Here is a 20858-nt window from a genome sequence, read left to right as displayed (position 1 = left end):
CGAACAATCTAACAGGTGTTCCTGACTGTTAAGAAAACCAGAGCCGAAAACAAAACTTTCAGAAAGCAAACCTGTGTGATTTGGGTTGGTGCCTGCATTTGGAACAGGATGTTGCCTTAACAGCACTATGTTAAGGTGAATTTTAAGCAGACATTTGCACTAAATATAAAATACACATTTTGCACTAGATATAAAAAGTTGAGTAAAATAGTCTCAGTGGACATCCTTGTTGCTACAGTTGCCCTTTAATATATTTAAATATTTCATGTAAATTTTGAATAGGTAATACATACATGGTATTACATCAAAAGGCATAACAGGATATATGATGAAAAAGTAACTCTGTCCCTTACGCATGTCCCAGGGTCAATCCTGTCTTCTCTCCATAGACAACCTCGATTACTAATTACTTATGGATCCATCCAGACACACTCAAGGTGTCTGTACATATGTAGCAGTAGATATGTACATATAACTTTTGTGGCGGTGGTATACTTTCTGTGCCTTGCCTTTTTATCCCATGTAACAATACAGCCTGAGTAGCCTCTCATAGCACCACGTAAACAAGTTCCTTATTAGTTTTTATTGCATAGTATTTCATTGCACAGTGTTCCATAATTTATGTAACCTGTATTTACCGATAAACATTTAGGCACTTTCCAAATTATTACATTCTGAAACAATATTTCAGTAGATCATTGGCACATACATAATATCTTACATTTGCTGTGGAAAGATTCTTGAAATTGGAGCTGCTAGGTCAAAGGTATGTGCGTTGGTCATTTTGATAGAGGTCGCCAAATTTCCCTCCATGGAGACTGTACCAGTGTATACTTTTACCATCATGGACTCAGAATGTTATAAAACTTCTTGATCTTTGCCAATCTGAGAGGAAATGGCATTTACTTATAGTTTAACTTGAAATTCTCTTATTTTTAGTGAATTAATTACATTTGTCCTTTTTAACTCGATTGTTAGAATTTTTCTTATTGATTTATGAGAAATCTTTCTATGTTAGAATATTCTACGTTAAGGAAATTAACTCATTAAACTGCCATCTAATGTGATAGCCACCAGCCACATGTGGCTTTTGAGCACTTGAAATGTGACTCATACAAATTGCGATGCACAATAAGTGTAAAAGGCAAACCGAATTTCTTAGTACCCCAAACAAGAGAATATATCTCATCTACAATATTTTATATTAATTACTTAAAAGGAAAATTTTTGGACATGTCAAGTTAAATAAAATAAATTATTTAAATTAATTTCCCCATTTCTTTTTACTTTAATGTAACTACCAGAAAATTTAGAATTATGAGTGTGTCACACTATATTTCTATTGAACTATGCTAGTTTACATTATGAATTGCAAACTTTGGGGGCAGTTATATTTTTATATTATAAAATTCATCAATATTTTTTTTCTTTGGGGAGTTCCCATTGTGGCTCAGAGGAAACGAATCCAACTAGTATCCATGAGGTTGCAGGTTCGATCCCTGGCTTCGCTTAGTGGATTAAGTATCCAGCGTTGCTCTAAGCTGTGGCATAGGTTGCAGATGCAGCTGGGATCCTGCATTGCTGTGGCTGTGGCATAGGCGGGCAACCGCAGCTCCAATTTGACCCCGAGCCAGGGAACTTCCATATGCTGCAGGTGCAGCCCTAAAAACCAAAAATATATATGTTATTATATATTTTATTATATATAATATATAATACATGTGTGATATATATATTCTATATATCTTATTATATATATATATACTTTTTGGCTATGCCACAGCCACAGCAACACTGAGTTTCATCTGCAACCTACACCACAGTTTATGGCAACGCCGGGTACTTAACCCACTGTTTGAGGCCAGGGATCAAACTCACATCCTCACAGGCACTATGTTAAGTTCTTAACCCCCTGAGCCACAGTGGGAACTCATCATCGATATTTTTTTATGGCTCCTGAGTTTTGCGACATACTTAATGTTTTCCACTACAATACTTTTTTGTAACTTTTCCATGGAGGTTCCTAGCAGTTTTATATTGTTATTATTGTTATTGTTACATAGAAATCTTTGATTCATAAGAAAATTACTTTGATGTAAAGCATAAGATTGGAATTCAGGAGTTCCTGTCGTGGCTCAGTGGTAATGAACCCGACTCGTATCCATGAGGAGGCAGGTTCGATTCCTGGCCTCCCTCAGTGGATTAAGGATCCAGTGTTGCTGTGAGCTGTGGTGTAGGTCACAGACCCAGCTCAGATCCCGCATTGCTGTGGCTGTGGTGCAGGCAGGCAGCTACGTCTCCATTCGACCCGTAATCTGGGAATTTCCGTATGCTATGGGTGTGGCCCTAAAAAGACAAAAAAAAAGAAAAGAAAAAAAGAAAAAAGAGAGAATTCAATATTACCTTTTTCTAGAAAACAATCTATTAGAAAAACTGGGCCAGAATAAGCAACATTTATTATTTAATTTCAGGGTTTTTTCCCCATTGATTCAAAATGTCGCACTTACCATATTCTAAATATTTAAACATCTGGTAGAGCTAGAACCACATGTTTTCTTTTTTTCTGATTTTTCCTGGTTATTCTTGCTTCTTTATTTTTCTATTTAAACCTTAGAATCATATATAAGCCCCAAAATTCCATTGACATAATAACTGTCTTTATTTAATGTTTACGTTAGTTTGGAGAGAATTGAAAGCTGCATGATTCTTGCCAAGAATATAGTATATCTTTACATTTATGCAAATGCTCTCTTGTGTCCTTGAGTAGCATGGTAAGGATTTCTTCATACAGACCTATCACATCTGATAAATTTATTTCTAAATATTTTCTGGTCAACAGTCTTTTCTACTACTAATACGTATTTCATTTTAATACATGAAACATGATTTTATCATTTTGTAACCATAGGCTTAACTAAATTCCACAATTATCTGTAATATTTTTTCAATTGGATTATTTTTATAATAATTCAATATTAGATCTTATAGTCTACCACAAAACATAATTTGTCTTTTTTTTTTTTTTTTTCCTTTTTGCTTTTTGGGGCTGCACCTGAGACATATGGAATTTCCCAGGCTAGGGGTCAAATCAGAGCCACAGCTGTTGGCCTGTGCCACGGCCCCAGCGACACCAGATCCAAGCCGGGCCTGCGACCTGCGCTGCAGTTCATGGCAATACCAGATCGTTAACCCCACTGAGTGAGGCCAGGGATTGAACCTGCATTTTCATGGATACTAGTCAGGTTTGTAACCCACTGAGCCCACAACAGGAACTCCTGATTTGTCTTTTTTTAAGTTTTCTATGTTTTTTTTCTGTTAATTTTCTACTTACAGCAAAGTGACCCAGTCACACATACATATGTACATTCTTTTTCTCACATTATCCCCCATCATGCTCCATCACAAATGACTAGGTATAGGTCCCAGTGCTCTACAGCAGGAGCTCATTGCTCATCCACGCCAAAGGCAATAGTTCGCCTCTATTAGCTCCACATTCCCAGTCCATCCCACTCCCTCCACCTCCCTCTTGGCAACCACAAGTCTGTTTTCCAAGTCCATGAGTTTCTTTTCTGTGGAAAGGTTTATTTGTGCCATATATTCGATTCCAGATATAAGGAAGAGTTTTCTACATTTTCTTTCTTTCTCTTGTGTAATTGAATCAGCCGGGGTCTCTAGGTCAATGTATATTGTAGTGGTTTCCGTAGACATCTTTGTCTTACTCCTGACTTTACTATGAATAGTTGTGAAGTACCCCCTCAAAAATAACGCTAAATTTTAGACAGAGATAAATATAATTATGGTAAGACAGTACCTATGGCCATTTTATTGATGAGGTTTAAAAAATGCGAATGGCTATTGAGTATTATCAAGTTCCTCTCAGCACCTGGCTATATGACTTTTAATCTATTTGTGTGGTAAAAATAAATTAACAGATTTGAACTATCCTTGAATGACTGGAATAAATCACACTTTGTCATGTTGTGTTAATTTTTAATATGCTACTGGATTTTGTTTAATAATGTTTTATATTGATTTTTGCTATTTAATGCTCTTAACAGTGATATCTTATAATTTTGATTTTCTTCTTCAGGAACCTCAATTATGTATATGTTTAATTTATTTTTTATGCATTCCATATCTACCCTATAATCTTTTTAAGCTTCTTGTCTGTTTATTCTTTGTATTCCTTTTTTTCTGATTCAGTCTTCCACATTCTAAACTGTTTTCAGCAGAGCCCAATCTTTGTGCAGCTTCCAAGCTGCACCTTAACTTCCATTTCTGTGACTTTGGTGGGCAGGCTTTTTTTATATACATGTTTGATCTACTGTTGTTTCATTGTCATTTGCTGTGAAATGAGTCACTCATTTAAAAAAATTCAGGAATAGGGGAGTTCCCGTTGTGGCGCAGTGGTTAACGAGTCCGACTAGGAACCATGAGGTTGCGGGTTCCGTCCCTGGCCTTGCTCAGTGGGTTAACGATCCGGCGTTGTCCTGAGCTGTGGTGTAGGTTGCAGACACGGCTCGGATCCCACGTTGCTGCAGCTCTGGCATAGGCCGGGAGCTACAGCTCCAATTCGACCCCTAGCCTGGGAACCTCCATATGCCGCGAGAGCGGCCCAAGAAATAGCAAAAAGACAAAAAAAAAAAAAAAAAAAAAAAAAAAATTCAGGAATAGGTTTGGTCACAATTTTCATCTACCTTATTAGACATTTTTCTGGTGAGTATTTCTTGGCCACCATTTAGTTTTCCTCTTCCCTTCTTCCTTTTTCCCCTTTCTTTTAGTAACTTTTTATAGATCCCGAGTTGATTTCTTTTTGATTAATCGCATTACAATAAGGCAGGTTTTCCTGAACTGGCTTTTGTTAAGATGGAAGTTTCTAGGCCAGGGGTCGAATCGGAGCTATAGCTGCCGGCCTGTGCCACAGCCACATGGGATCCGAGGCAAAAATCTGCACCTACACCACAGCTCACGGCAGTGCCGGATCCCCAACCCACTGAGCGAGGCCAAGGATCAAACCCCAATCCTCATGGGTACTAGTTGGACTCATTTCCTCTGCGCCACAATAGGAACTCCCTCCTGAATCAGCTTTTTTAAAAAGGCTTCTGTGAGAGAGAGGTATGGGCCATGTTCCAGCTAACAGTTTTTCTTATGAAAAAGTGGGTCATGTCAGCCTTTAACTTTCTCTGGCCAACTGATACCAGCTTTGGGCCACTCATAAAGCAAAGTTACTTTCCTCCTCACAGGCACACCAGTGGACTGCTTCCTTCAAGTATGGCATTTTTGTTCAACTTCACATTTAGCTTCATCTCCTGGCCTTTTTCTAGAGACCTCACCAGTCTGAAATCCAAAGAAGCTCTCACTTAAATGGTACCCCCTTACTACTGTGGAGCACAGGTCAGCATGCTGCTGTCCCTGGGCCAGCTGTCTGTTTTTATAAATAAAGATTTGCTAAAACGCAGCCTTGCCGGCTTGTTCACATATTGCCTGTGGCTGTCAGGGCTCTAAGAGGGCAGAGTCCAGTGGTCGCAGGAGAGACCATATCCTTTACAAAGCCTAAAACTTTTACAGTCCGGCCATTTAAAAAAAAGTTTGCTTGCTCTGGGTGTAAAAAGCTAAGTTTGCATTTCCATACATGTCACTTAAGACCGACCCTTATAACTTTTTCTCATCTCAACACCCACGGGCATCTTTGCTATGGAGCTTCTTATGTCCTTGTTTGACCTTCACTGATTTTGGAAGCCTTTTTTCTCATTATTAGTTCTGGGGTCTCTGTTGTTTCCTAATTTTACAAAGGAGAGGCTTTGCTTTACTATTTTCTCTGTTTTCCTTTCTGCTTTTGGGTGGTTTTTCTGAGAAGTGAATGAGAAAATGCTGACTTTACTCTGCATATTAAAATTAGAATTCCTCAGATGATACTCCAAAAAATATTTTTTTGTTTGCTTCTTTGGTTGGGTGTTTTTTTAGCCACTGGAGAGAGATCCTAGCATATTAAGTAACTTTGTCCTAGATATATAGAGATGTTTTCTCCTTAATTTGTTTTATTATTTTTATAATTCTCATAGGTGTACTTTAGTTCTCAGTGGAGAGCATAATCACAAAATTTTAATATACTTTAAATTAGTAAGAGAAAATGCAAGTTTTATATTTGCTGTTGCCATAAATCCTGATTCATATTAAAATAGTTCAAAGTGATATTTAGCATTTTAAACTTCAGAAGTAGCTGTAAATAAACCCTGGTATGAATATTAAAAAATAGATGGAAATAATATGCATTTAAACACTCCCAACTTCATTCTCAAATTCTTTTGCTGTGTGAGTTACATATTGGGCTTATTTTTAAATGAAACTAATTTTTTAGAAATTTAATATATTTGGATATTTACCAAAACCGTTGTGTCCAAATAGCTTCACAAAACTTAATTTCATTTTACTTATATAAAGACAATTTTTTAAATGAGGTGAAATTTTAGTTGTAATTATGCTATTCAATATTTCATTTTTGTCTGCTTCTCTTTCTATTTTTAAGAATTGTCCATTTCTGCAAACTTTAGTGAAGTACTAAATGGTATTTCACAGGGAACTGATTAAAGGAGAGAGTACTTTGGAAGGAATGTACCTGCATGTGATTGCTGTGAAAACAGTTCCATATCTGCCTTGCACACAGTTGCATCACTTACCTAGAGCAATGTGCAGTACATGGTAGGCACCCAATATACATGTGAGAGTGATGGATAGAAAGGAGACCCTCTGATGGCAAGGTTTTTTTTTTGGTTCTCTTGCTGTTGAGTAGGTAGGGATGCCAAAAAATCAGATGAGAACTCCAGGAAGAAGAATCAAATGGGGTCAGTAGGAGTGAAAAGGATGACTGATTTACAAATGGGGTTTAGGAGTCGAAAGTTAAGCTCCGGCAATTGGGAACAGCATAAGGTGTTCCAAAGAGAAAGTGTTGATATGCTTGCAAATGGAGCTTTTCTGTAAAATCATGAAATTAAAAATCTTTCTCCATTTCAAAAGAAAAAAATAGGAAACAGGAATAACCAGAGAAATTTTTTTTAAAAGCCGCAAGGAGATACTACTATGGTGTCCTGGGGTGCATTTTAAATTAGAGGCACTTTAGCAAAAATCTTTATATTGAACCCTTTTTAAAAATGGGATCAATTCCCAGTTTCCCAGGCAATTCACTGTCACGAAGCTTGTCTACGTGACGGACCCAACCTTGAAAATGATCATAGCAGCTTGATGAACTGTCAGATAAAGCTTGGCAACTTTTCCTCATCAGCCACTGGCCCCATAGGAAATATTAATCACTGCAGTTTTTACCTTATACCAGATATATAAAAAGTAAAGCCTAAAAATTCATTTCCACGTGTTTAAGTAGGAAAAAAGAGAGAGAGAGAGAGAGAGAGAGAGAGAGGTTTCACTCAATCTATTTCAGAAATTATAGCCACCTTGGGACTAGACATTTCTTTCAGCCTTAGCCCAAAGGCAATCACATTAGGGACACTGTATGCATTTGAAGTGATAAAAATTGAGCTGTGGTCTAACCTATTGCATAATTTTCATTCTAAAATTACTTTTCTCTGGACATAATGACCCCATCAGTCAACCTATCATCTGACTAGTTAAATGAAGTAAGAAAATAATCTCAGCTGGTCTCAGAGGAGTGGGAATTCAGCTGCCTGAGGGGCTGAGATTTCCTGAGAGTTTGTTCTAGATCTGTTGGGCCAGCCAGCATATGCTCTATCCTTCAATCTCCAGAGCAAAGGCCATTCAGGCTGGGAAAGAAGCTGCTTTAGATGAAGCCTGTAACTAAAGATGGAAACACTTAACAAGGCCAATTTTTTTTTTTTCTTTTTGGTGGATCTAATGCACAGTGATTGTTCCTAATTAGGTGGTCCTAACTTGAAAAGTCCCCGTTCCTCCTCCCCAAATGCCCGGAGAGAGCTCTCCTTAAGAGAGTTCTCCTTAAGTGTCTTTGAAACAAAGATACATTGGGATAGATGGTTTGGGTTTAAGGAATCGCAGCTGCATAAACAGTATTTGTTCACTACAAGAAGAAAATTTATAGTATTTGTCAGGAAAAAGTAAGCACATCGGGGATTCGGTTTGTGATATAGTGTCACACTTCATGATCCTTTGAGACTCAGACACAAGAGCAGATGAGCAGTGAAGGCAGCGTTCACATCCTACTGCCCCATGTCTGTTTCACATTTCAAGAGGACCTGGCATTCAGACCATCTAAACTTCTGACTGTTGGAAAAAGAGAGTAAAGTAAGGTGATGGGCCCTTTGCCATCCTCATTCTCTATACTTTGGAGAAGAGAAGTTCTCCCAAAGAAAAGAAAAAAAAAAAAGGCTAAATTCTCTTAAGAGTTTCAGTGCTTGCAGGCATTCACTACTGGTCTTGGGATTTGACTTGGCCTTAGAGCAATGTTTTCCTATCTTTATATTTCATAGAGAGTTAAAATTGGTTTTAAAACCAATATAGAGTTTCTTTTTTTTTTAATTTTTTATTTTGTTAGCTTTTCTTTTTACAGCCACACCTGTAGCATATGGAAGTTCCTGGGTGAAGTGTGGAGTCAGAGCTGCAGCTGCCATCCCACACCACAGCCACAGCAATACCTGATCAGAGCTGCATCTGCAACGTACACCGAAGCTTGTGGAGGAGTGCCAGATCCTTAAGCCACTGAATGAGGCCAAGGATTGAACCCACGTCCTCATGGGCACTATGTCAGATTCGTAACCCCTGAGACACAATGGAAACTCCCCATTTTTTTTAATTTTATAAAGAAAGGCCCTTTAAACAAAACAGAATATATCTATCATCCACTATTACCTTCGCTTACTATAAGAGATGAACATTTTAATACGAAAAGAGAAAAGCAAGAAAAGCAGAGATAAAAATAAAGCACAAAATAGAGGACAGAGTCTGCCATTGAATACATTTAGCCATAGAAGACAACTCGCTCTCTTTCCCTGGCCCTTCTCATTCCACTACTGAAGTTGAAGATTATGTCAACAACTGGCCCTGGCCCACAATTGGCATTTGGCAATCACTCCATTAGGGAAAAGACCACAGAGAACTTGTGGTGCCAGGAACCGTAGAAAGGGGAGGTGTTTCGCTGCACGCTGTCCATGCACAGCCCTGTCAGAGTCATCCATCACGGCCGTGTGTCAGCGATCTTTAAGTGTTTTAAAGGGGCCTGGGGGCAGTCAACTGTTGTGAATTTTTTTGTTTATTTAAAAGTTTGGCAAAATTTATATTAAACACCGCAAGAGTCTTAAATCTTTAAAGCCCAGTGGAATTTCAAAGAGCTTAATGATGTTTGCTTTTTAATGACCTTGACCCTGGAAATTAATTTTTAAAAGTGGAGTTACTGTAGAAAGAGTTCTGAAAAATTTCAAGGCAACATGTGGTACCAATGAAAACACATCAACTTCCTGGTGGTTTCATGCAGGAGGTGTGTGTGGTGGCGGCTAGAAGCACCTGCCAGGGAGAGACCTGCTTTTGTTTTTCGGGTCCCAGAAACTGTTGCCGTGAGCCCAGTAAACAAACTCCACACTTTCGGTCCTTGGTAGGAGGCTTCTAAACAGGAAAAAAAAAGGCGGATTAGAGTGTAGGCAGAAGCCGAATGTTAAGGAGCAACCAGAGAGGTGCGGCGGAAAGACACGGGGAGGAGATGCGGCCGCCGCTTGTCCCCGTGAGGCCTCCGCCTCCGCCCCTGGCGGCTCTCCGCGGAGCCTCACGAGCTCTCGCCTTCCCCTAGATGCCTTCCTGTTTAACAGAAATGCATATATCATTGGCTGGAACCTTCTGTCCCAAAAAGGGTTGTGAACAATTGGCATTTCTGAGAGGGAAATCTGCTCACCTGAGAAAAGTTCCAGCCAGGGAAACTGTGGTTAGACCCATGGAGATGAGTGATCCATCCAGTGGGTGAAGCATTAGCGCCCCTAACTCCTCCTCACCAGCCCTTTCACCCCCAACCACATGGCCTGGGAATGAGCCCAGGAGGAAAGGACTAGCTACCCCAGCTGCCCGACGTGTCTTAGTTGTTAGGTCTGATAGAAGGAAGTCTGAATACGGGAGTCAGGAAAACCAGATTGGTCTCTGCAGTAGTGGAAAAGTCACCCAAGTTCTCCAGCCTCACTTTTTTTTTTTTTTTTTTTTAACTTTAAGTATAGACGTCTGTCAAGATGAAGAAAGTCGGTGTTTATCAGTGGTTTTTGGCTTTGTTTTTATTCATTTATTTACACTATTTTTTTGTTACTTTTGTGTTCCGCAGCAGAACCCTGTTTTCAATAGAAATGCTATTTGAAAATTGATATAAATAAGGAAATGTGAAGCCATCCTGATGATGTGGAGGAGGCTGTGGGTGAGTGGGTTCTAGAACTCAGATCTAGGAGGCACACCCCCAAGTCTGGTTGGTCCCACCTGCTGTGAGAAGCCCCTGGTGACTCTACAGGGGAGATGGGATTGGACAGCCTTGCAGCCCTCACCACTGCTAACTCCGTGCCAGCGTATAGAAAGTCTGTGTGGGTGTACATATGGTTAGTTAGGAGTTTTTGTCTATACTTAGAGATGCAGGGTAAAGAGCAAGACAGGCCATGACAAGATAAACAGTTTATGTCTGAGCACAAGAAAAGCAGTTACGAAGGGCCTGAGGTCTCGTCCAGGCCCCTGTCACCAGCCACATCTGCAGAAAGGCAAAAACTTTAGTCTGCAGAGTTAAAAAACAAATGCCTTTCAATCACTCACATTTGGGATTCAGGGGTGGCTTGTTGATATATGTGAATATTGTTTATAGCTTTGTATGTATAAATCTAGTTCATAAATAAGTAGATATTTAAAGTAGTGCAGGAAAATCTTGCCATGAATATAGCAAAAGCTATAGAAAGAATGGGAAAGCATATATATGCCTTAAAATTAAAACTTCTGTTCAAAGTTTGATTCGAGCTCTTGCATGTGAAAAACCAAGTGCTCTGAGGAGATCCCATCGTGGCTCAGCAGAAACAAATCTGACTGGCATCCGTGAGGACGCAGGTTCTATCCCTCACCTCAGTCAGTGGGTTAAGGATCTGGCTTTGCCGTGAGCTCTGGTGTAGGTTGCAGACGAGGCTCAGATCCCGGGTGGCTGTGGCTCTGGCATTGGCTTGGCAGCTACAGCTCCGATTCGACCCCTAGCCTGGGAACGTCCATATGCCGCGGGAGCGGCCCTGAAAAACAAAAAAAAAAAGGAAAAAGAAAAACCAAATGCTCTGAAAAGATAAAGAAACTAAATTTAGTCTCTGAGAAATCTATCGCTATCAAAGCTGTTCAGATTGGTGGTAGGATACCTTTGTCATGTGAAATGTACACTTACATTGATGTGTCTGAGTTTGACCAAAACTGCTATAAGCCTAGGTAGGAAGGATAACTAACAGAGTAAATATCCTCCATATTTTTGGCCACACCCGCAACATGTGGAAGTTCCTGGGCCAGGGATCAAACCCATGCCAAAGCAGCTATCCAAGCTCCTGCAATGACAATGCTGGATCCCTAGCCCAGCACCACAAGGGAACTCCACATATCCTCCTTGCTAAAAAGTCTTCATAATTTCAAAAAGTCTTCATAATTTCTTCAACACTGGCTCCTTAACCCACTGAGCCACAAGGGAACTAACTCCATAGTAGTCAAAAAAATTATACCCAATATAATACTTTAAGATAAACTATAGAAGTCTTTGATTGAAATACTAAAGTGATGATTCTGGAATTGTATAGTAATGCAAAGAAATGCTATGTTGGAGTTCCGTCGTGGCAGTGGTTAACGAATCCGACTAGGAACATGAGTGCGGTTCGTCCTGCCTTGCTCAGTGGGTAAGGATCCGGCGTGCGTGAGCTGTGATGTAGGTTGCAGAGCGGCTCGGATCCGGTTGCTGTGATCTGGCGTAGGCCGGTGGCTACAGCTCGATTCAACCCTGGCTGGAACCTCATATGCGTGGAGCGGCCAAGAAATAGCAACAAAAAAAAGACAAAAAAAAAAAAAAAAAAAAAAAAAAAAAAAAAAAAAAAAAAAAAAAAAAAAAAAGAAATGCTATGTTTTATGGCTCAGCTGTCTTTTAGGAGACGTATTATTTTGTATAAATTCTATTTATTTTCCGTAATATACTTTATTTTATATGTTACACCAAATTTCTCTCTAAGTAGATTGAAATGGAATTTCTAGCAAACATTTCTCTCTGTAAGTATATTCTTATTTACTGTAAAATGAAACAGCAAATGCGATGTTTTGATCTTTGAAATAAATAACTCATGTCTATTAAAGAGGCTGAACTTCCATATTTAATATCTAGAATAACAAAAAAGAAGAAAATGGCATTTTAAGCAATATTTATTTTTAAAATTGGATTGAACTTCAACATGGAAAAATTTTAAGTTAGCAAAGTATTACCAGCCGCAGCTGACAGAAGATCAAATGAGCATTATTCTACAGTCCAGTTTAAAGCACAGAAAAATGCATTAAAAGTGGAAAAAAGCTGGCTCTACATCTATTTGAGTGAGGTCGTTGTCACCACTATAATATTTTAAAGGGTCTCTTGTGAAGTGAAAATGTGGGAAATCACTTAAAGAGACAGAGGCACACTTGGAAATATTTATATCATGATTTTGTCATATAGGTTTGGGAGAGGAGTCCACATGTGGAAATTCATTCTAGCAGCACAAGGTAAGAGACTACTCTCACTTTGATGATTTTGATGAAGATTTTCATAGTAGACTTTTTTTTTTTTTTTTTTTTTTGGCTGTGCCCATGGCACATGGAAGTTCCTAGGCCAAGGATCAAACCTTCACTATAGCAATGACCCAAGCCACTGCAGTAACAACACTGGCTCCTTAACCCATTGAGCCACAAGGGAACTAACTCCATAGTAGTCATCTTTGTCACTCACCAACTTAGCAGAATTTCCAGATATGAACTTTACAGATGGGATTTACGAGACTTGTTTTTTGAGAAAGTGAATTTTGGAAACAAGAAAGTGAAACAAATAGAAGTTGACTCCATAAGTCCTTTGTTCTTCTCTACAGCCCCATCTAGTCTCAGTCTAGATGAAACCAGGACCAATACTGACGGAGCACGAGCAACCCAGACCATTCACCCACCCATCCATCCATCCATCTATCCATCCATCCATCCACATATCCACTCATATTTTTTGGAGAACTAATATAGCTCCTATAAGTAAATTGAGCTTTAATTTATTCATATGAATTATGTTTTTTTTCATACAAATATTTTTTGCTGTGTTCCTTAGAGTGATGAATGGAAGGGGTAGTAACAGAAATCTATGCATGGAAACAAGTTGCCTAGAGCTAACACACACTAGTACATGTAAAAAATTGATGAAAAATGAATAAGGCCTATAATCTAGTTAGCACTATTGCACCAGCATCAGTTTCATGGTTTTGCTGTTGTACTCTAGTTATACAAGATGTCATCATTGGGGAAAGCTGAGTAAAGAGTTTATGAGACCCCAGGCACTATATTTTGCAACTTTCTGTGAATCTATAATCTTTGAATAATCTGTGAGTCTACAATTATTTCAAAGTAAAAGGTTAAAAAACAAATAGATGCATATATAGCAAGTTATCTGGATAAATATAAAAGTGCCTAAGTCTTTTATTTGGTAACATCTATTCTTCACTAGTGATACTGCTTTGCTAAAGGCCACCTTCATTATCCCAGGAGCTCATTTTATTTGTAATGAACAATTTAAAAGCCTATGTCTAAGATATAATAATTAGTATTCAAAAAGCCCATTTAAGGACTCCCCTCATGACTCAGCAGGTTAAAGATCTGGCGTTGTCACTGCTGTGGCTCTGGTTACAGCTGTGGTGTGGGTTCAGTCCCTGGTGCAGGAACTTTTGCAGGCATGCCACGGATATAGGAGGAAAAAAAGCCCATTTAGGAACATGTTAGATACGTAATCATTGCATAGAACTGGGTGTCATTCTGGAATTTCTTGTTTTTATCGGTACCCATCATTAACAGAAAAATTTCTCTGCTTAAAGATCTTTTCAACCCGTTGATTTAATTTACTGAAATAGTTAAAGGAAAGTGAGAGGGAACACCTGGAAATCACATTTGACACAAGAAATTACACACACACACACCACACACACACACACACACACTCCTACTGAATTGATTGGATCTGTTGTCAACTCTGCATTATTAGATGACTACTAATTAGATCAACCACTGAGCAGGTTCAGTCATCCAAACACCTGGAAACAATAGGCCAACTGTATCTTGCATCTAGAATAGACGGTGGTTTGCACTAAAGTTAGGCACAAGTTAGGTAATAATGTGAATTTATTGATGCTTTGGGCAAGTTTGAAGTAAATTGGCCCATGGGCCCTCTTAAGCTGCACCCAAGTTTGTGAATGTTTGTGCCTTGGTTTTGCAACATTTCTCCCAGAAGCAAGACCTGCGAACATAACAGTGTTTTGTGCAACCTCATGGCAGTAATTCCAGCCCAGTTAACTTTACTCAAAAAATAGCAAAGCTACTCTTCTTTTTAAGGAAGAAATCCAAAATTTAATTTCAAAACCAGAAAAACATTCTTAAAGTGGCTAGAAAAAGTAACAAAATTTCATAATTTGGGATAATATAGGTAGTGTATCAACAATTCAAACTTAATTAAGCAAACGTGTGAGGGAAATTGCATCAGTAAGGTTTATCTCATTCTTTTTGTCTTTCATTCAAGATTGCCAAGAGGCAGAAAAATGTATAGAAGAGCTTTAGTCACATTCCCTCCAGGTATAAATATTCATCCAATGTGAGTGTAAACAGTATTTCTACTATATGCACATTTAGTTCAATTCTGAGTTACACAGGAAACAGGTGTCCAACAATTACCATGTGATCTGAGACTGTAAGAGAGGCAAGGGAACACATGAAAAATTGAGAGAAAAAAACAAAGACCAATATTGGTTAACTTTATTCATAAAAAAAAAATGTTAAAAAAAAAAGGAGTTCCCATCATGGCACAGCAGAAACAAATCTGACTAGGAACAATGAGGTCAAGGGTTCAACCCCGGGCCTGTCTCAGTGGGTTAAGGGTCCGGCATTGCCGTGAGCTGTGGTGTAGGTCACAGATGCAGCTCAGATCTGGCATTGCTTTGGCTGTGGCATAGGCTGGTAGCAACAGCTCCGATTAGACCCCTAGCCTGGGAACCTGCATATGCTGTGGCTGCAGCCCTAAAAAGACAAAAGATAAAAAAAAATTAAAATAAAATAGAATAGAATAAAATATTGCCTGAAAGAAAAAGGATGTCTACATACAGAAAATGCAATTAATAGCCTTATGAATACATTTGCCCTCAAATTCTATGCAAGATGGTACAAGATGGTTAGGGCTGAGAGAAGAATAAGATGGAAGCTGAGAGGGGATGGAGACAGACTCTTAAGATGAATGAGATTGTATTTGAAATAGCTGTCACATCAACACTATGCAAACTGTCAAATGGCATGAAAAGCTTCATGCATGGCAAGCACTATACTTTTCATTTGAGCAAATCAATCAATCAATCAAATCCGTTTGATGACCTCTTCAAGGTGAGTCCATGGCTGTCCCCAAGGACATTCATTTCCCCAATTATCCCACTGCTTTCTTCATGTTCGGGATTATAACCCCTGGCTCAGGTGTAATTCCCTCCCCCCACTCTGTTCCTCCAGCCCAGGCATACACCACAGTCTTCCAAGCATGTGCTGTGCCCTTGAACTTCTGTTACATTTAGAGCCAGAGTGACACATGCGGGAAGGGGAGGAGGTTTGTGGAACGTCCCCTCTGCTCTCTGTACCACCTTAAAGCAACACGGTCTTCTGGGACTCTTGCTAGGATCACTGTGAATTTACTTTTCCACCAGATACCCTCTACGCTCCACAGACGTTTCATGCTTTTTTAAAGGAAAAAGAAAGTGAAGCCATGATGGTATTAATTAAAGTCTTCATCAAGGTAAGAGGAACAAATCGTGTTACTTCTGTGCTGGGAAAGATTTCTATCAACCTTGAAGTGTCTCCTGACTTATGACTGTAAGCATGGAGCAACTATGAGCTTGTCTACAAGAAGGGAAATTCATAAACTATGGCTCAGCTCTAAAGATTGCTTCTGCTGAGCCTAGCAGCCAACAAGTCCCATCAGACAAAAGTAAGCTCTTTGGTAATATATGCCAGGACTACAACAGCCTAGACCTTTGGTTCAGATATGAGCTAAGTGAAACCAGGTCTGCGGTAATATTTTGGCTATAGAATGAAACACTGGGATCCCTGATGAGGCTACAGAACGCTTTTTATGTGCAGTTCTGCTAATTAAATGTCTTGAAACTCATGGACCCACAAAATTGATGCTCCTCTCAGAGAGATTTACTGCATAAGAATCTGGCACCAGCGCATGAAGAACAATGGATGACGGGGCCACCTGTGGCAGGGAGTTTTTAGACATGAAAAATTTGATTCTTATAGTCCTGTGTTATACATAGAACAAGCATCTGAATGGTTTCCTACCCTCCAAAGGCCTTCCTTTAAACCAAGGAAACCCATCCACTTTGGGGAGAAGCTGTGGAAAGAGTAAGACAGTTAAATGAGGGAGGAGAACTGACTCTGAAGAGGCAAAAGAAAGTGGAACACAGCATATGCACCCGAGAGGAGGCAGGACCAGGCCAGCTCCCGGCGGAGCTTCTAGAAAAGCAGAGAAGAGTGAGGGGAGACTCTAGGGACAGGAGAGGGGTGGAGGTGTGAGCTTGTCACTTGCCACTTGCCTACTCAGAGAGTCCTCAGCATGGCCCCTATTTTTTTTTTTTTTTTTTTTTTTTTTTTTTTTGCTTTTTAGGGCTGCACTGCGGCATATGGAAGTTCCCAAGCGAGGGTTTAAATCGAAGCTGCAGCTGCCAGCCTATACCACAGCCACAGCCATAGCCAGGGGGATCTGAGATGTGTCTGCATCTACACCACAGTTCACAGCAACACCAGATCCCCGAGCCACTGAGTGAGGCCAGGGATCAAACCTGCGTCCTCATGGATACCAGTCGGATTTGTTTCTACTGAGCCACAACAGGAACTCCTGTGGCCCCTATTTTTATGTCATAAGCAAATGTGCTTCCGGAAATCTATTGTAATAGAGCATACAAACATAAGGTCCAGGGGCGTGGGAAGGTTTAATATCTAAGGAAATCCAACAAAGAAATTATCACATGACTCTCGTTTTTCTCAGCATTATGAAGAGACATCCACAAGCTGTCCTCATGTAGGCATCACACTTGCTCAAGGTGCTATAGGTACGGTCTTAAATAAAAGACCACAGCCCGGGTCCAAGATGACCAAATTCCCCCAAATGTTGCTGGAGTCACAAAAAATGTAGGAATTTTATTAGATTGCTGTTGTTGATGATGATGTGTGGAAGAAAATAGCCCACAATAGTAAAGTTTTAAAATGTACTTCTTGGAGTTCCCTTGTGGTGCAGCAGGTTAAGGATCCGGCGACATTACTGCAGTAGCTCAGGTTGCTGCTGTGGTGCAGGTTCGATCCCTAGCCCAGGAACTTCCACATGCCACAGACATATCCTTTCTTATAAGGACACTTGGATAGCATTTAGGGTCCACCCAGATAATCCCAAATAATCTCATTTCAATATTCCTAATATAATCACATCTGTTCCATCCAAGATCATGCTCATTTTTTTGCCATATATGGTAATATTCACAAGTTCCATTGATTAGGACTTGGACTTGCCACCGGTCAACCCAATTACGAACAGTCAATAAATACATAAATAAAATAAGAGTTAGAAGAAATCGAAGCAGGGAGAAAGGATAAGAAGTGACGGGATAGATTTTCAATGAGGGGATAGAGAGCGCTCTTTAATGAGGGGGCATCGGAGTCAATGCCTAGGGTAGATGAGAGGAACGTCTTTCAAGAGAACAATTGTGTTCGAAGAGGTGAGAGTGGCAAAGAGATCAGTATTGTTAGGAAGAAAGGGTGGCAAGAGATGGATCAGAGGCAGAATTGGGGTTTTATTCTGAGCGAGACAGGCAGCCATTAGTGGGTTTAGAGCAGCGGAATAATTCATCTGACTTGTATTGCGGTAGCTGATGGATGGAGAACAGAAAATGGGGAGAGGGCAGTGAAGTAGTTTGACCATGTAGGAAGGCACTGCAGTAATCCAGGCAGTGGTGAGAAGTGATCCAATGTGAGATGTATTTTGAAGTTTGATCCAGTAGGATTTGCTGACTGAGTAGCTAGAGGTGAGAGTAAAAAGGAGTCAAGGATGGCTTCAGTGTTTTTCTTTTTGGCCTTTGTGACTGCAAGGATATGAGCCACTGCTAAATGAGACTTAGAAGATGGGAGAGGGAGTTCCCATCGTGGCTCAGTGGTTAACGAATCCGACTAGGAACCATGAGGTTGTGGGTTCGATCCCTGGCCTTGCTCAGTGGGTTAAGGATCCGGCGTTGCCGTGAGCTGTGGTGTAGGTTGCACTCGGATCCCGCCTTGCTGTGGCTGTGGCGTAGGCCAGCGGCTATAGCTCCGATTAGACCCCTAGCCTGGGAACCTCCATATGCCGCGGGAGAGGCCCTAGAAAATGTAAAAAGACAAAAAAAAAAAAAAAAGATGGGGGAGAAGCAGCTTTGGGGATCAAGAATTCTGTTTTGGAATTTTGAAATGCCTTGTAGACATTCAAAAAAATTCATTCCATAGTCAGTTACTACAGGGGTCTGGAGTTCAGGGCCAAAAGATATATATCCGGGTGTCTTTGGTGAATAGCTGGTATTTAAAATCAGCATGTAGCTGGAGAAAAGGACCAAGACCAAACTCCAAAGCACCCTGAAGTTAAGGATCAGGGAGATGTAGAGGAGCCAGGACAACGTTCTGTGACATGAGCTCGTGAAAAAGTAAAGCCATGAACGTCTGCTGGCCTGGAAACCGAAACAAGAAAGTGACTCAAGGAGGGAGTAATCAATTGTGTCAAAAGCTGTCGATAGATGAAAGAAGATGAGCACTGGGGATTTACTGCAGAATTTGTCTGCAGAACAGTCATTAGGGGTCTCGGTAAGAGCATGTTTGGTAGAGTTGTGAGCACGAAATGTATTTGGACTGTGTTCAAAAGGAAATCAGAAAAAAAGGAACTGCAGACAACTAATTTAGATGACTGCAATAAGTTTTGCTTCTAAGGAGAAGAGAGAAATAGAGTCATAGCTGGAGGAATTATTTTTAAAAGATTGGAGATGCTTGAATATAATATCATGCTGATAAAAATGTACTAAGAAGCAAAAAATCGTAATACAGGCAAAGGAATGAGTGCAAAAGGCAAGTCCTCAAGTAAGCAAGAGGGGGCAGGATCCGGTACCTGAGTGGTTGATCAGCTTCGAGTAGGAGCAGGGAAGGTCCTTCTTATAACAAAAGAGGATTTAGGATATAGGATAAATCTGCTAATGTAAAGATGAACCTGCTCTTCTGGGGGCTTTTATTTTTTTCTGTGCCACCAGAAGCAAGGTCATCAGCTGAGAATGAGAAGAATGACAAAGAATCAAGTTTGAGAAGGTACGGAACAAACAGAGGGTTTGTTTGTCAAGGACAGCATTGAATTCTCTGTTGAATGTTCTAAGACAGTACGACCCTAGAGAAATACAAGGCAAGCCACAAATGAAATTGCAAATTTTCTAGCAGCCACCTTAAAGAGGTAAAACAAAACTGGTAAAATTAATTTAAAATGTATTTTACCTAACCAAATACATTCAAAATATTATCATTTCAGCATGTGGCCATATAAAAAAAATCATTGAGACCTTTTACATTCTTAGTTTTCAGTGCTAAGTTTTTAAAAGCCACTGTGCATTTTACGTTTTCAGCACATCTCAATTCAGACTAGCCATACTCAAGAGTCACATGTGGCCAATGGCTGCCATATTGGACAATGCAGTCCTAGGAAATGAAGTAGCACTAATGTAGAACATGAGACTGCAAGCTATGGATTGAAGTGAGATTGGTGTTCTCATGCCACAGTCAGAACGCACGTGCAGACATGAGGTAGGCAGAGGGTTGGTCTCGACCAGGAATGGAGTTTTGCCAGCAGCACTCAACCAAAAGGAAAAAAAGAAACAGGGAGTTGATGGCATGTACAACAAAATCATTATACAGACTGAGCAAAGAACTTGAGCCACAAAAGTAAGAAAATGGGGGGCGGGTGAAAAGGTAGTAAGAGCCATGGAAGTTCCAGTAGGGTCAAAGAACTCTGAGAACTATAGCTACTGTGCAGTATACAAAGATGTCTAGAATAACCCTTGCCCTCAGCAAGCTGACCTTGGTGACAGGAGTACCACTAGCCATCCTGTAAGGTGGTGTGTGATAAATGCCTGAACAGTAGTACAGAATGTTTTATGTGAGTTCAGAGGAGGACAAGCCCAGGTCCTTCTAGGATGATCTGAGAGGGCTCATGAAGGAAGCGGTGAATAAATCAGGCCTTGGAGGGATGAGTGACGTTTCAGCCGGTCTGTGAGCAACACATTGCAAAGTGAGGAAGAAGCACAAGTACGGATAGAAAAGAAAAAATGTTCAATATTCTTGGGGTGAGAGTTTTTTAAAAAACACTTAAAATTTATTGAAAGAGCTATTGATGACAATGGGGAAGGCAGCCTATAGTAATAATATGTCTTCAAAGAATCCTGGAGTAATTTTCCTGGGGTAAGACTGAATCATAAAGTACAATTATCACTCAGAATACAATGCTTCTGAGAAGTGGGAGAATAAAGTGCCAAAGATTGCTCCCAAGAAATGAATGCCTTTCCTTTCTGGCCCACCCATCCTCCTTGTACACACATGCACATGCA

General features: G+C 40.0%; 1 long non-coding RNA gene across 1 annotated transcript in view; it reads left to right on the top strand.

Moving 5' to 3' along the window:
- The window catches only part of LOC110255810, a 377482-nt gene extending 364785 nt beyond the window's left edge, over positions 1-12697 (top strand). The window contains exon 3 of the long non-coding RNA XR_002336666.1: positions 12656-12697. This is a non-coding gene — a long non-coding RNA (uncharacterized LOC110255810). The remainder of the gene's footprint in view (positions 1-12655) is intronic.

Source organism: Sus scrofa, chromosome 11 (genome assembly GCF_000003025.6).
Source record: "Sus scrofa isolate TJ Tabasco breed Duroc chromosome 11, Sscrofa11.1, whole genome shotgun sequence".
Classification (NCBI taxonomy): domain Eukaryota; kingdom Metazoa; phylum Chordata; class Mammalia; order Artiodactyla; family Suidae; genus Sus; species Sus scrofa.
Note: the sequence above shows the minus strand (reverse complement) of the source record. Positions and strands in the feature narration are given on the sequence as shown.